General features: G+C 42.3%; 2 protein-coding genes across 2 annotated transcripts in view; both read right to left on the bottom strand.

The window, feature by feature from the left end:
- Nucleotides 1-6,797, bottom strand: part of plekhf2 (pleckstrin homology domain containing, family F (with FYVE domain) member 2) — a 23,200-nt gene extending 16,403 nt beyond the window's left edge. The window contains exon 1 of the mRNA XM_035673149.1: nucleotides 6,710-6,797. The gene's annotated coding sequence lies outside the window, so the exon portion shown is untranslated. The remainder of the gene's footprint in view (nucleotides 1-6,709) is intronic.
- LOC118336472 overlaps nucleotides 1-12,995 on the bottom strand; it is a 744,338-nt gene that overhangs the window by 190,483 nt on the left and 540,860 nt on the right. The gene's annotated exons all lie outside the window — the stretch shown is intronic.

Here is a 12,995-nt window from a genome sequence, read left to right as displayed (position 1 = left end):
AGAGACAGACCAGGTTCAGACAGAGCAGGTGAGTTCTCAGTGTTCGGGATAATGCTCACATCTTTATATGGAAATGAGTGAGGCAGGATGATGATCCAATGCTTAGGCAGGTGACAAATCCAATGTTTGAGCCGATGCTGGCGTTAATATACAGTCAGATACTCTCCAGAAGTCATTGTGTGAGAAGCATGAATGTCTGTACCACACCTCAGTGAGTCCGCTTTAACCCAAATTCTATCTGAATGAAGTTCAGTTTCACTCCCCCGTTCCTGTTTGTACTTTGAGCCTCTTCTGTTCACTGATCACTTTCAGCACTGGGCTACAAATCTTCTTCTCCAGATTGAAGAAAACATGTTTGTTTGGTACAGACTCCCAAAGGTTTCACATCATCAGGATTTAAATTTTTTGGGGGGTTAAAATTCAATTTGTGATGCAAAACATGATCATTCCCACATAAATGTGAATCGCAATATCTGTAATAAATAACTGCAATGTGATGGGTTTTTGTCATATTTCCTGCAGTTGTTGCTCATGTTCAAAGCAAAAGGATGCTTTTATTGTGAAAAAGGAAAAAGCTATGCGTTTGTCACCACACAGAGCTTCATTAGCGGACTAATTAACCAAGTGTCTGGCTGATGGACGTCGGTGGCTACAAACAGGTTTTCCCCAGTGGAGAGGACATAAAGGAGCATTATAACACTGAGGGGAATAACTTTCTTCTTTGTGATTCCCGATGAAGCACCTGGTCAGGTATTTTTGGATATCCTTTGAGAAGCCCTCATCAGCTTGTGGCTGACCTGAATACGGCGCCTCGCTGTGATGTATCAACAACATCCTGTCAGTGTATACGTCGGATTACACAGCCACGGTGTGAGTGTGGCCGCAGATAAAAGGATTGGACGTTAATCTGTTCATCTGTTGTGAGGCTGATGGAAGGAAAACTCAACCAATGTTAACTAACCTTGGAGCCTTTGCACAACAAGTGACACCAGACACAGAAGATCTGCTGATTGTGTGTCCAACTGGAAACAGAAGGTGGAAAACAGATTACTGCCACTATTAGGATTACCAGCTCTATATTTACTGTTGATTACAGTATGTAATAGTTACTGTGCCAGTGCACTTTGGTCACTTAGTAGAGATAAGAACAGTTCTTATCATCTATCCAGTTTGGGATCGGCTTCCATTGGTTTTAAAAACAGTCATTCACCTTCCTCCTGCAGGCCAGCGTACGGCGTTTCATTTCCAGTATCTGTCCGGAGGTTAGTGGTAGTTTCCCAATCTTAATGGGGAAGATGACACATAGCTTTAACGCTCAAATCTTTAATTACACAACATGTAATATGACTACGTTGTGTGTGTCACTGCTATAACCTCGGGGGACAATTATCGGATCTAAAGCTCGTCATGCGGACATGAGCAGAAATCTAGTAACCCGAACACCTTCACATGTAATTACTTGTAACAGCAGCTGGAAGAAAGAGATGAAGCTGCACAGACCGACCAACAAGCTGAACAAGATGTAGACAAAACATCCATTTTCTATATGTGCTAACCCTTTTTCCTCCTCCCAGCATGCACTGGAAGGAAGAGGAGACCCTGGACAGATTTCCGCTCTTTCAACGATTAAAACCATTTAAATATTATAGACACTTGTGGTAGCCTTAATTAACCCGTGTGTGCGGTTCTGTCTGAGGGTTTCTTTTAAAGAAGTGTCTGTACGCAGCTCTTTTATGACGTTTGGTATCAAGGTTTAAATATCTTTTGCTTGTTTACAGCGTTTTCCTATATATATAACCTGTCAACGCGGACTCAAAGCGCTCTCTGCTCCTCCTCACTGAAACCACATCTCTTCCTGTGCCGCACGAAGACGCTACCGAAGATTCAAGATAGTGAGTGTTCGTCGACTGGATACGGACTCCTGTGTTTTATCAAGATGACTGTTCTCATGATCGAGAGTAACTTTCACAAGAAAACAGACTCAGATTGAACAGCTTCCTGTAGTATAGCAGAGATCTTAAGATACAGTCACCATCTGGGGGGCGTACAGCTGAACGTGCTGCTATACTTTATTAACCTCTCACTGAGTTATGGCTGCCCTTTATAAGGCACTGTCAACTTGATAAGCTATAAAAAGAAACTTTATTATCATTATTAACTTTATTATCCTCTCCGGGGAAAGGACTTCCTGATGAAACAGACTTAGATAACCCTACTTTGGTTTTCTCTTCTGCTGCTCCAACATAATGAGACGCTGATAAGTGAAATGAATTCAAAGAACCCAGAATGGTTCTGAAGCTTTAAGGTTTGGGTGCCTCTTCAGACTGACCTCTGGTATGCAAGAAGAGTGAAAACAGTTTTGTGAGCTCATCACAACCGCCTCCAATCACATAAACACTGGCAGGGGGAAAGAAAATCAAAGGCTAAAATAGATTAAAAAGCACAGTGATCTGCGGCCAGGGTTTTTAATCAGAGTAATAACAGAGCAAACCTCCTGATAAACGACAGTTCAGCTACACCGAGACATCCATTTCTGCCAAGCAGTCCATGCTCTCTCTCTTATTCTGAAATGTCAGGCTGTTAAAGGTAATAATGACTACCTACGTTTTCATTACCTTAATAGTCCCACTAAGACTACAATGTGTCTTCCAAAGGAAAACTGCTCAAAAGAAACGGTCCAATACTAATATTATACAAGAAGTACAAATGAATCTGCGACTAAGAGCCAAAAGTCAGCAATTATATGACCTCATGAAGCTTTTAAGTCTTCAATTTTATCTCCTAGAAGCTGAGAAAAGAGCAAATGACCAAAACAGTCATTTCCAGAAGTTGCTCCTTCCTGACCTCAGCTGATGGGCACCATGATTAAACGCCTCCCCAGCCGAAACTCTTTCCCTTTTAAGGTCCCTCGCTGACGTCAGCAGGAATGTGACTTCCAGCAGGGACGAGAAACTTTCAGAGTAAAAGTGAACTTTGAAAACGTAGAACTCTAAACATCGGGTTTTAACAAAGAGACTACAGTATGTTGCACCTTGTTGACCTTTGCACTCATTTCTAACCGGTTTAAGTTGACTGATTTACACCATGTTCACTTTAGAGGAAGTATGTAATCATATCTTAATGAAGTTATCCATCATCCAGAGAAGGTTGGAGTCATTTAGTAAGAAAACCAATCCGTAACTAAATTATACAGGATTTTTATTGTTGAATTCTTATACAAAACATTTAATAGGCTTCATTTTCTATGAAAGAATGTTTGTAAAAAACGAAATGCTGTCAGAGTTAAATCATTAATCTTCGCTCACTATATCTCAGCCTTAACTACAGGTTTAAAATATAAAAGTGTAAAACCATCAGTTATGTGAGAAGCAGCTGATCATCGGTTATTGTCAGTCAGCTATTTCTGCTCTAGTAAAGTACCGTAATATATAATAATAGGTTCTTACATTTACAGTTATTTGTTGCCATGAACATTTATAAAATATATAAAACAATATTGGGAATTCTGACGTGAGCGGTCAATGTGACTGAAGGCTTTCAAACGTCAGACTTTGGACACTGCAGCTGTTTTAGTTCAGGCTGTGGTGCCAAAATAAAAGCTCTGTGGACATTTTATCATTGTACAAACTTTAGTCCCGAAGCATAATACAGTTATCCAGCAGCAGCATCTGTGCTTTGTTTTGCTGAGCTTTCTGTCGAGCCTGAGCAGGAACTCATTCAGTACCCGACCTCACTCCTGTCCTCACTGTCAGCGGCCGGGAGGCTTCAATCAATTATACAGGTTCAAACAGACGAAGTGTACGAGCCAGGCAATCGAACACATTAGGCAAGTACAAGTTCAAACGTGCAGAGAAGTCCCGAGAAGAATGACTGGGTGCAATCCGTTACGTGCTACAACACACAGATCATTCAAGTCTTCTCAAGTCTTTGTAAACAGGATCCAGACCAAGTGCACTGACTGCCTGTGTAATGATGGACTGATACTTCCAGAAGTACACTGGCCCCTAACTGATCAGCTGAAGGGAATAACTGAGGCCATGTGGCTTTATTTACTAGAACACTGCTGGATGCTTTGACCTGGGAAGTCCCACCTGTTAGGAACATTTTCAATGATCCTTGTGGAGTTCACTCCAGGTTCCCACTCCTTTGAACACATCATTTTCCAGGACCTTTCCAGGACTTACTCTTGAAAATACAGAACTTAAAAACTTAAAAAGCTTAGAAATGGTCATATAAGCTGCGGCTTTCAGGCAAATCAAATAGAGTAGAACTTTTTCTTTTACAGAAAATAGTTTGCTGCACGTACAATTAACATCACATTTTCTGGATATTTGGTCAACTCTACATTCTCTGCTTTTACAGGTTTTCCTAGTCCCCTACCTGTTATTCACAGATAGACATCTTATACACCGCCTCATTCATACTTTAGATTACATACATTATAGGTCATATACATTTGTCGTATATATGTGAACAGCATACTTCAGGTTTTTAGAAACCGACTATATCGTATCTTCAAAATGTGAAAAATGATTCTGTAAAAAGGTTTTTATGGTCACTATAGAGCCGAGGTTTGTAAGCGTTATTAAAGTATCACTAGTTACAGGCCTCACAACAGCCTTCACTGCCTGCACAGTGTGTAAAATGTACAAAGTGCTGCTATTCTCTAACACAGCTCTCCAGATGTAAAAGGCTTTAAGCTCAACTCAAGTACTCGAGACCAAGAGCATTTAAAGATCGCTTTAAACTACTTTTATTTTGCCAGTTAGCTCAATAATTTGCATACAGGTTAGTGGTTGGAGAGCTCACATAAATAGTCATAGACTCACTAAAAGGACGTTGTATATTCGAGGTAATTTAAGCTTTTTTAAAAAGGGGTGGAGGTGGGTGAACTCATTTTCCCTGATGGTCTGAATAAAAGTCAAGAAGTTGAAACAGAATCAACTTTTGGAGAAACGCAACCTGACATGGCACTGCGGTGGTCAATCCGGTGATCGGACCCCTCGAACTGCTCCACAGTGAGCCTGAAACATCACTGAAATAAAAGACCAACACATGTTTTTGTAATCTTGATTCTATATGAGCTTAATGGTGCAGCACCTGGGACTGACAGAGCAGCAGACAGTGGGAATGAAGCCAGCTAAGACGACGTGAGCTCTGAAGGGAACAATGCTTGAGACACCATCCAAGTGGAGGCCCAAAGGGAAGTTAGGACTGATTCGACCGCCTCGACCTTGCTGCTATAAAGCGTGCAGGTACTTTTCCAACCGGGGAAGCCAGAAGAGCTCACAAGCGATGCACTTTCCTGGAAAACCTCAGGCCAGAAGCTGATGAACGCTGAAAGTCTTTGGTTTCAACTGTTTCAGCTGAGAATCTCCCCCCGAAAAACCCCCAGCTGGCGATGCCACATCTGTCCATCCACGCTGAACAGCAGAACAGGAGTGCATTAGTCCTTCCTCCTGTTCCTGTAACAATAAACACTTTAACTACATACAGACAGCTGTGTTTCATATGAAGTGTTAACTGTCAGTGTGTTTGTCAGTGGACGATAGTAGTCAGAGCGCAGAGCAACAGATGGCCAACATATAATGCTGATATCGAAAGAGAGCAGCGTCGTTTAATTCCATTATTATATATTATATTATATTATTATCATTATTCCACAATCTAATATACAGCAGCTTTGTGAGTGTGGCTGCTGCTGATGTGTCCGCACACAGTTATGTTTATCGGACGATCCCGATTATCAGCCTTTGATCATTTATGTTATGTATATGACTGTGGCTGCAGCGACAGGACGCTGTATATCAGAGTATCACGTACACGTCTGCTTACGCTGTGTAATCCTGAAGGTCCTTTCTGTTTCTGTAAGTGCTCAACCACTAAACCTAAAGCTTCAACGCACTGTTTTACCGTCACATGACACAAACTACACGCTCACTGACGTATCCAATCGAAAGTGTTCATTATCCACGGCACAGATATGATGAAATGTGCAGCACTCGCTCTAAAAATACACCCACATTAGTCACAACGTCACACTTTAACAGAGCCAAACAGCATCTGAGTGGCTCCTGGGACACTGTGAAGAGCCAGTGTAAGCTCTCAGACTGTGGTTTAAACAACCTGAAGTGGCTGCAGGTCAGTGTTGGTGAGGAATGTGCTCTGAACAGGCCTCCGTCTGTTCCCCTCATTCTGCTGAACTCACGCCTGCAGCAGATCAACCTTTGAGCCTTTCCAATGCAAATAAACCCAACAGGTAGCCGAGCTCGCCGCCACCTGAACTCTGGCTTCACTTCTACATTCCCCGTCACTTTACGGTCACTTCCGGGTGTTTCTGCTCGCACCAGAAAACACACATCTTTAAATCACTTCAACTAGAAAACATCTGCAGATCCAGAACTGTGACGACGACAGAATATTAGTGTCAGGATATAAACGGAGGAATATAAAAGATGCTCCTTCTTTTGAATGACAACTGCAGCTGGTAAATATTTCCAAGTGTCCATCTTAAGAAAGTCTTCAAATAGCTTTATTCAATCTGACTCACAGTCGTCGTCCAGGCCTGCAGCGTGTGTGCAAGTCCGTGCATCATTTTCAGCTCAGTACAGGAACTTAGGATTTATTGATACAGCAGTTTAAGTTAAGTTCAACATGAAACTTCAACTCATATTTACAGCAGTTCAAATAAACATGAAGATATTCAAACCTGCAACCGGCTCAGCTGTTGACTTCAAAACAAGATTTAACGACACAGGAAGTCTCGAACATAGAGGCTTAACACGAGCAGGCTGACAGCTACTGACTCTGATGTTATTATTAACACACCGTGTTTTCGATACCGTCACTGTATCTGCTGCCCAGCAGGGTGCTAAGTTTCCACTAAATAATCAAACCCAGGATCTGGACCAGAAAAGGTGCCAGGCAGCGAACGCAGTGCTGTAACTTCTGAGTAAGTGCAGCCGGGGATGAACAGATCACATGTACAGAAAATGACAGATTTGAAAACTTTAAAACTGTGTGAATATAAGCTCACACTGCTTACACAGTACAACGGATCACTGCTCACTAAAAACTGCAGAGAACTTGATGCTTTCAGATGCTTTTCTTGGTCTTACAGCAGTTTATAATAAATAATACTTTGGATTTTTGGACAAAGCAAAGAGACATTTCCATTGGGATTGGGGGAAATGTTTTATAGACGACACTATTGATCATGAAAAATAACCTTTCGGTCAGTTTTCCTGTAAATCATCACAGTACAAACTCCTACAAAGCTTCATGTTAATGACTCAGTGAATCACTAAAACCTGTCTGATGCTTTTACTGAATGTATATTTGTATTTTCTCTGTGCAGAAGGAAGCAGCCACAGAAACAGATTTCAGGCCTCTTCAGAGGAGCAGCAGGAAACTAACGAGCTCCTGCTGTCCAATCGGACCATTCAAATACTGCAATATTAAACAACTACAGCCAGATCTTTCAACAATACTTCACAGGTTTTTAAAATGTCTGTTTCCACTTCCAGGAAAGGAAATGATGGCCGCTCGACACAAACACCTCCTACTAGCTGCTCTCAATCTGGATCGTCTGCAAAGTACAGTCACGTCTCATCGACTGAATAATCCTCTCACTGACCAAAAAGATTTTCTGTCAGCTTGTCAAATGAAACAATCTCAAGTGAAGAGGGACTTTAAAAGGGAGTTGTTCATGTTGATATTTATCTAGAGAGAATATTATCCAATATTTCCACCAACTTTACAGGTAAGATCTTCAGTTTTTATGGTATTAAAGCAATAAAAGATTTTTTTCCAAAGGAACGTTTCTGATTGGTTAACCACTCAGCTCTGAGCTCAGAGAGTGACCGAAGCGTTGAGTTATTCAAACTAACATTACAGTCACACTCTGTCATTCAAACTAATTTTAGACGGGTGCACTGGTGCGAGGTGGACTTCCTGTCCCTACAGGTTTCCAGTTCAGCGGACAAGAGCATCTGTTGGCTGAAAACTACGCGTTATCTAATTTCCTTCGTCTGCTTCTTTGATTTCTGACTGTCATCTTCATTCATAACTTCCTGTGAGAAGCAGCTCCGTCGATCAAACGTTTTCTTACCAACAGGAATATACAGTATGATTTAACGGTAGTAAGAGCAGTAAAGTGTGGCGTGCCTCAGGGGAGCTGTTTAGGACCGCTTTTGTTTTCCAGTTTTTACGAATGACTTTAACTTTGTGCAATGTGTGCAGACGACATCAGCCCACATTTTGATGACGCTGTGAAGTAATGTGAGATCATGGCAGTACGGGTCGGTTTGTGATTCCCCAACAGCAGGAAGCCCCGTGGCCAGTGGATCATCCTGCGGTCGCACTGGGCATCTCCCAGGTGTGAATGTGTGCCGAGTGTGTTTGAAGCGTTTGAGAGCTGCGCGCTGGCAGAGAGAGGAGACAGAAGTGTAAAATGCTCCGCTGAAGCCACATGATGAATAGAGAAGTGAGTGGAGAGTGAGTTGAGTAATGGTTGAGTGTGGCCACATATGAAAATGAGAAGTGAACATGTTGAAAGTAGATGTACTGCAGTGTCCTTATTAGGTTACTTTACTGCCCTATCTGTGTAGTAGATATGAATGAATTTAAAATCAATTCAGCATCAAAACAACATTCAAAGCAACTACAACTTCAATCTTCGATAAACTAAGTAAATAAGTTTATGTGTGACAGAGCAGGAACACTCATTATTTAACACAGAGCTAATAAATAAACAGCAGCTCGTTCAGCGATATGTATCCATGTTAATAAGCAATAAAATCCTAATAAATACTCATCCCCAGCTCACAGTGCATCAAATCAAGCACTCCCCTTTCCCAGGTAATCTGTTTACCTGCGAACTACTTGACGTGTCACAGAGGAAACGCCTCTAATCTGCATCCATTTATAAACAGAGACACACTGGATTACATGCTGGTGTCGGATTACACAGAGACCAGCCGTCCCGGTCCTGCAGCGAGCGGGCGGGAGGTGATTACCTGTCAGGAAGTGAACGTCCCTCGGCCTCGCCCTCCTCCGCTCCGGCAGAACTAGTTTTACTGTCAGAGACACACAGAGGAAGGAGACTGGCAGCTCGTCCAGCAGCATAAGTGTCTCATTCCTGGGAGTCGATACGCAGAGGTTCCCTGTTTGTTCTTCATTTAAATCTCACTAAGCTGATGGTAATCCCCCACCCCCCCCAGAAACCACAACCTCCTACTTTCAGTCCTCTGAAGGAACTACAGTGTGAGAAAACCAAGAAGACCTGCCCGCCGTCCGCATGAACACGTTCAGAAATCACAGGTATCTCCTTTGAAGCCCACCAAGGAATAACACGGTCCCGCCAGACGGTTAATCAGATTCTGAATCACTTTTCATGAAAGAGCTTTAATTTTTTAGTGGAAGGTAGCTCATCTCCGTCTGTCTTTTGGGTTTGTTTTTGCGCTCGTCTTTCAGCTCGTCCTCGTCCTGCTGCACATAAAAAACAGTCAGATAATATTTAATCACTATAACAGTTCAACAGCACCACGAACTTCATTCGCTCTCTTCATGACGTACACACTTGTTCCCCATAAACCCATCACAACCTGGTGTTAACAGTCTCAGTATCACAAAGATCTGATGTGAATCCTGTTACAGACTCTGCTGGTAAAGCTTCAAACACTGGAACGGCTTTCACATTACCACCTTAAAAAACTCCCAGCAGCCCCGGCGGCTTTCCACAGTAAACCTGCCTGAGAGCAGCAGGTTAGAAGACCGTCTGCTACTGTCCGATCACGGCCCGATCGAAATGCATTTCCACCAGATCTATCATCCACCACCAGTTCCTTTCCACCTTTTCTTCCTGTGGAGGTCGCTCGAATTGATCCCACACAGAGCGACCAAACCGAGCGAAAGAGAGACGATACGTACAATGCTCCTTACGTATTATCACCAGGAGTGCGTGATGTTCAAAAGAGTAAAACATCTTCAAATCTTTCCATCTTCACACATTACACGCACACGCCTTGACAAGTGACGACAAATTTTCTGCCTGTTGTTTCTTCTCACACCATGCAATCTTCTCATCCGGCCTAACCTCTCCACGTGCAGTGAAGCGACCATGAGCGGGCACACACGTGTGCTGTTGGGCAGGACGCCATGCTTCTCGCGCTCGCCAAGGCAGTAACCACAGACGGACATGCTGCAGCTTACCAGGAAAGTGCCAAGTCACCAATACCCGGACAATGTACTTGAAACAGATTGAAGTTTGTGGACTGCAGATCTAAAGCCTACGGAGCTTGTATAAAAAAGAACTCGCCGCAGTTCAGTAACATCCATTCACATGATGAAGCCGTGCTGATACTGTGGTTGAAAGTCCAGAAAGCTAGCGAGGGGACTTGAGTTGAAATTTAATAATAATATTATATATAATTAAAACAATTCTGTTGTCTGAATTTCAAGCTTAAATGTTCTGTAAGCTTTTACCCATTCTTTGTATTAATATGTATTAATCCCTTTTTCAATGTGTGAGGCGGTTCTAACGTAATTTAAAAGATGAGAACCCGACATTTCAGTTGCCCGTGGTTCTTTTGCATGGCTAAGATTACTTACTTGCTAACGTGGAGAATCAGATCAGGAGGTTTCTACCAGGAGCTGAATTATCTGCATAGGTCTCTCCTCTCCAAAACCAAACTGACATGCTGAACAAACACTGATATATACAGTTATCTTAAAACACTGTTTCCTCTGACCTTACTTAAGTTACTGAATAAAATGACAGATTTTTCTCTGAGTTTTGGAACATTGTTGGAAACATTTTGGATAATTATGAAACTCAGCTTAACTACATATAGAACTATAACTCTGAGGTTATACTGTGTTTAATGAGAGAATGTAGTAATATACTTTTAATAATTCATCACCAAATTTGGTATTTGAAAAAACAATCAACCATTTATTAATATCATGAAGTAAACACAAGTCTGCAACCATCTTTTGTATAACGCACTGTTTTGGTATATACCAAACACTACAGGTCCTTCTCTTTACTTTTCTAAAAATTTACTGCATCTGTTAACCCTGTGTTTGTTGTGTCCCACGAGAAGAGCTGTGTCTTCCCTCTCTCTCTCTCTCTCTCTCCTGCTGCCCGAATGCCTCATTCCAGATGTTTATGGATCTAGATTTTGTCCTCCTCTCTCTCTCCTCTGTGTGTGTGTGTGTGGTGGTGTTGTGTGTTGGTTCTTTTTTCCTCTCTGTTGATGGTGAGTTGGTTTTGTTGAGTCCTGTGTATGTCTTGTCCTCCTGTCATGTTGAATTCAGGTCTTTTTTGAGACACCTGAAGATGCTCAAACGTCCTCGCTCATCCATATTCTTCATATATGTTTTACAATCTTCATCTCACTGTCCCATACAGTTGTTTATATGTTGGTTTATTTTGTAACATAACATCTATTGCAGTCTGTCTGTCCTGCGAGAGGGAATCCATTCCTCTTCTGAGGTTTCTTACCTGTTTTTCCATGTTAAAAGTTTTGTTGGGGAGTTTTTTCCTCATCCAACCCTGAGGGTCTAAGGACAGAGGGTGTTATATGTGTGATGGTAAAATTGCTTGACTTGTCTTCTTGCGTTTCGGGTAAAACGCTGGTGAATTTATGAATATTGTCAAGTGGCTACATCAATATCAAAGTGGGAACAGTTTTGTGGTTGCCCAGTGGCAATAAGTATCGTGGGACTCTGAAAGAATAATTTTTCTCTCTTACAAGGGATATGGATGGAAGTATTAGAAGTTTACAGCCTACAGAACTAAATACACTTTATTTTAAGGGTCCGTGTGTAAACATTTAGAAGGATCTATTGGCAGAAATTGGAATATAATATTCATAGGTTATGTTTTAATTGGAGGAGCATAATCACCGTGAAAATGGCATCGTTAACCCATAGAATGGACCACTGAAGTCGCCATGTTGACCGCCATGGTTTCTACAGTAGCCCACAATGGACTAACCAAATAACTAGATAGGGCATTTCTCATTTTCTCACAGGTTTCACGAAGCCACCCGTAGTTTCTCCCGCACCCCGCTCACTTTACAGATCGTTCTCATGTCGCAAGTCATCAATAAAGATATGAACGTGTTCAGTTAGCTGCGACTTCACTGCTAGATGCTACTAGCACTGTCGCACACGAATACGCGGCTCACCCAATATGATGTTGTTTCGGAAAAAAAATCTCCGTAAACACGGCGTTGTTCCAGAAATATCTGCGTCCACACGGATTCACTGAATTCGACCCAAAACGCTGTTGTACATATGCCAGGCCTGTATGTTGGCGGGCTGTGACGCCACCACACCTACACTAAACGCAAGAGAGCATGGGAGCATGGCGTATAAAGGATCACGCGCAGGTTTACAACAAGCTCATAACACGAGAAGAGACGATCATGGGTCGTCTAAGCCGGCGGCGGCGGCTGAAGGTTAAAGGCGTAAGAGAGGCGGGGCTGAAATACGTCATCGTTTTGGAAAAAATCAATTTTTGCCGACCAAGATAACTCCTGGCCAATCCGGTGTTTTCGGATTTCCCACCCGTTTACAAAAAAGTACAGTTTTTCACCACCCGAAAACGCCGTATCCGTCGCTGGACGTAAGTGCCGATAGCGAGTAATTTATCCGGATTCGAAAAAACGTATTCGTGTGGACGGCCAACTGAATCCTAGCACACTGGGTCCTTTATCAGATCCCCTTCAGCTGACATTTAGACAAATTTTCAGCAAAAAAGCCCATTAGACTACTGTTTCAGCTCTTATAAGGGCCATCAAATTGGAACAAAACAGAATTTTAAACAGGGCAAATTATTGTTCATGTCTTTAACTGGGCTGGACACGAAGATGTCTCTCGTGCGTGAACTAGGAGCCATTACGTGCATGAAAAGGTCAGTAGGTTCAGTGGAGGGACAAAGGGACCGGCCATGAGTTAGCGAACGGCTGTTTTTCTAACACTGAGCT

Source organism: Morone saxatilis, unplaced genomic scaffold, assembly GCF_004916995.1.
Source record: "Morone saxatilis isolate NCDOM2014 unplaced genomic scaffold, NCSU_SB_2.0 Contig24, whole genome shotgun sequence".
NCBI lineage: Eukaryota > Metazoa > Chordata > Actinopteri > Moronidae > Morone > Morone saxatilis.
This window is presented reverse-complemented; position numbering and strand designations above follow the sequence as displayed.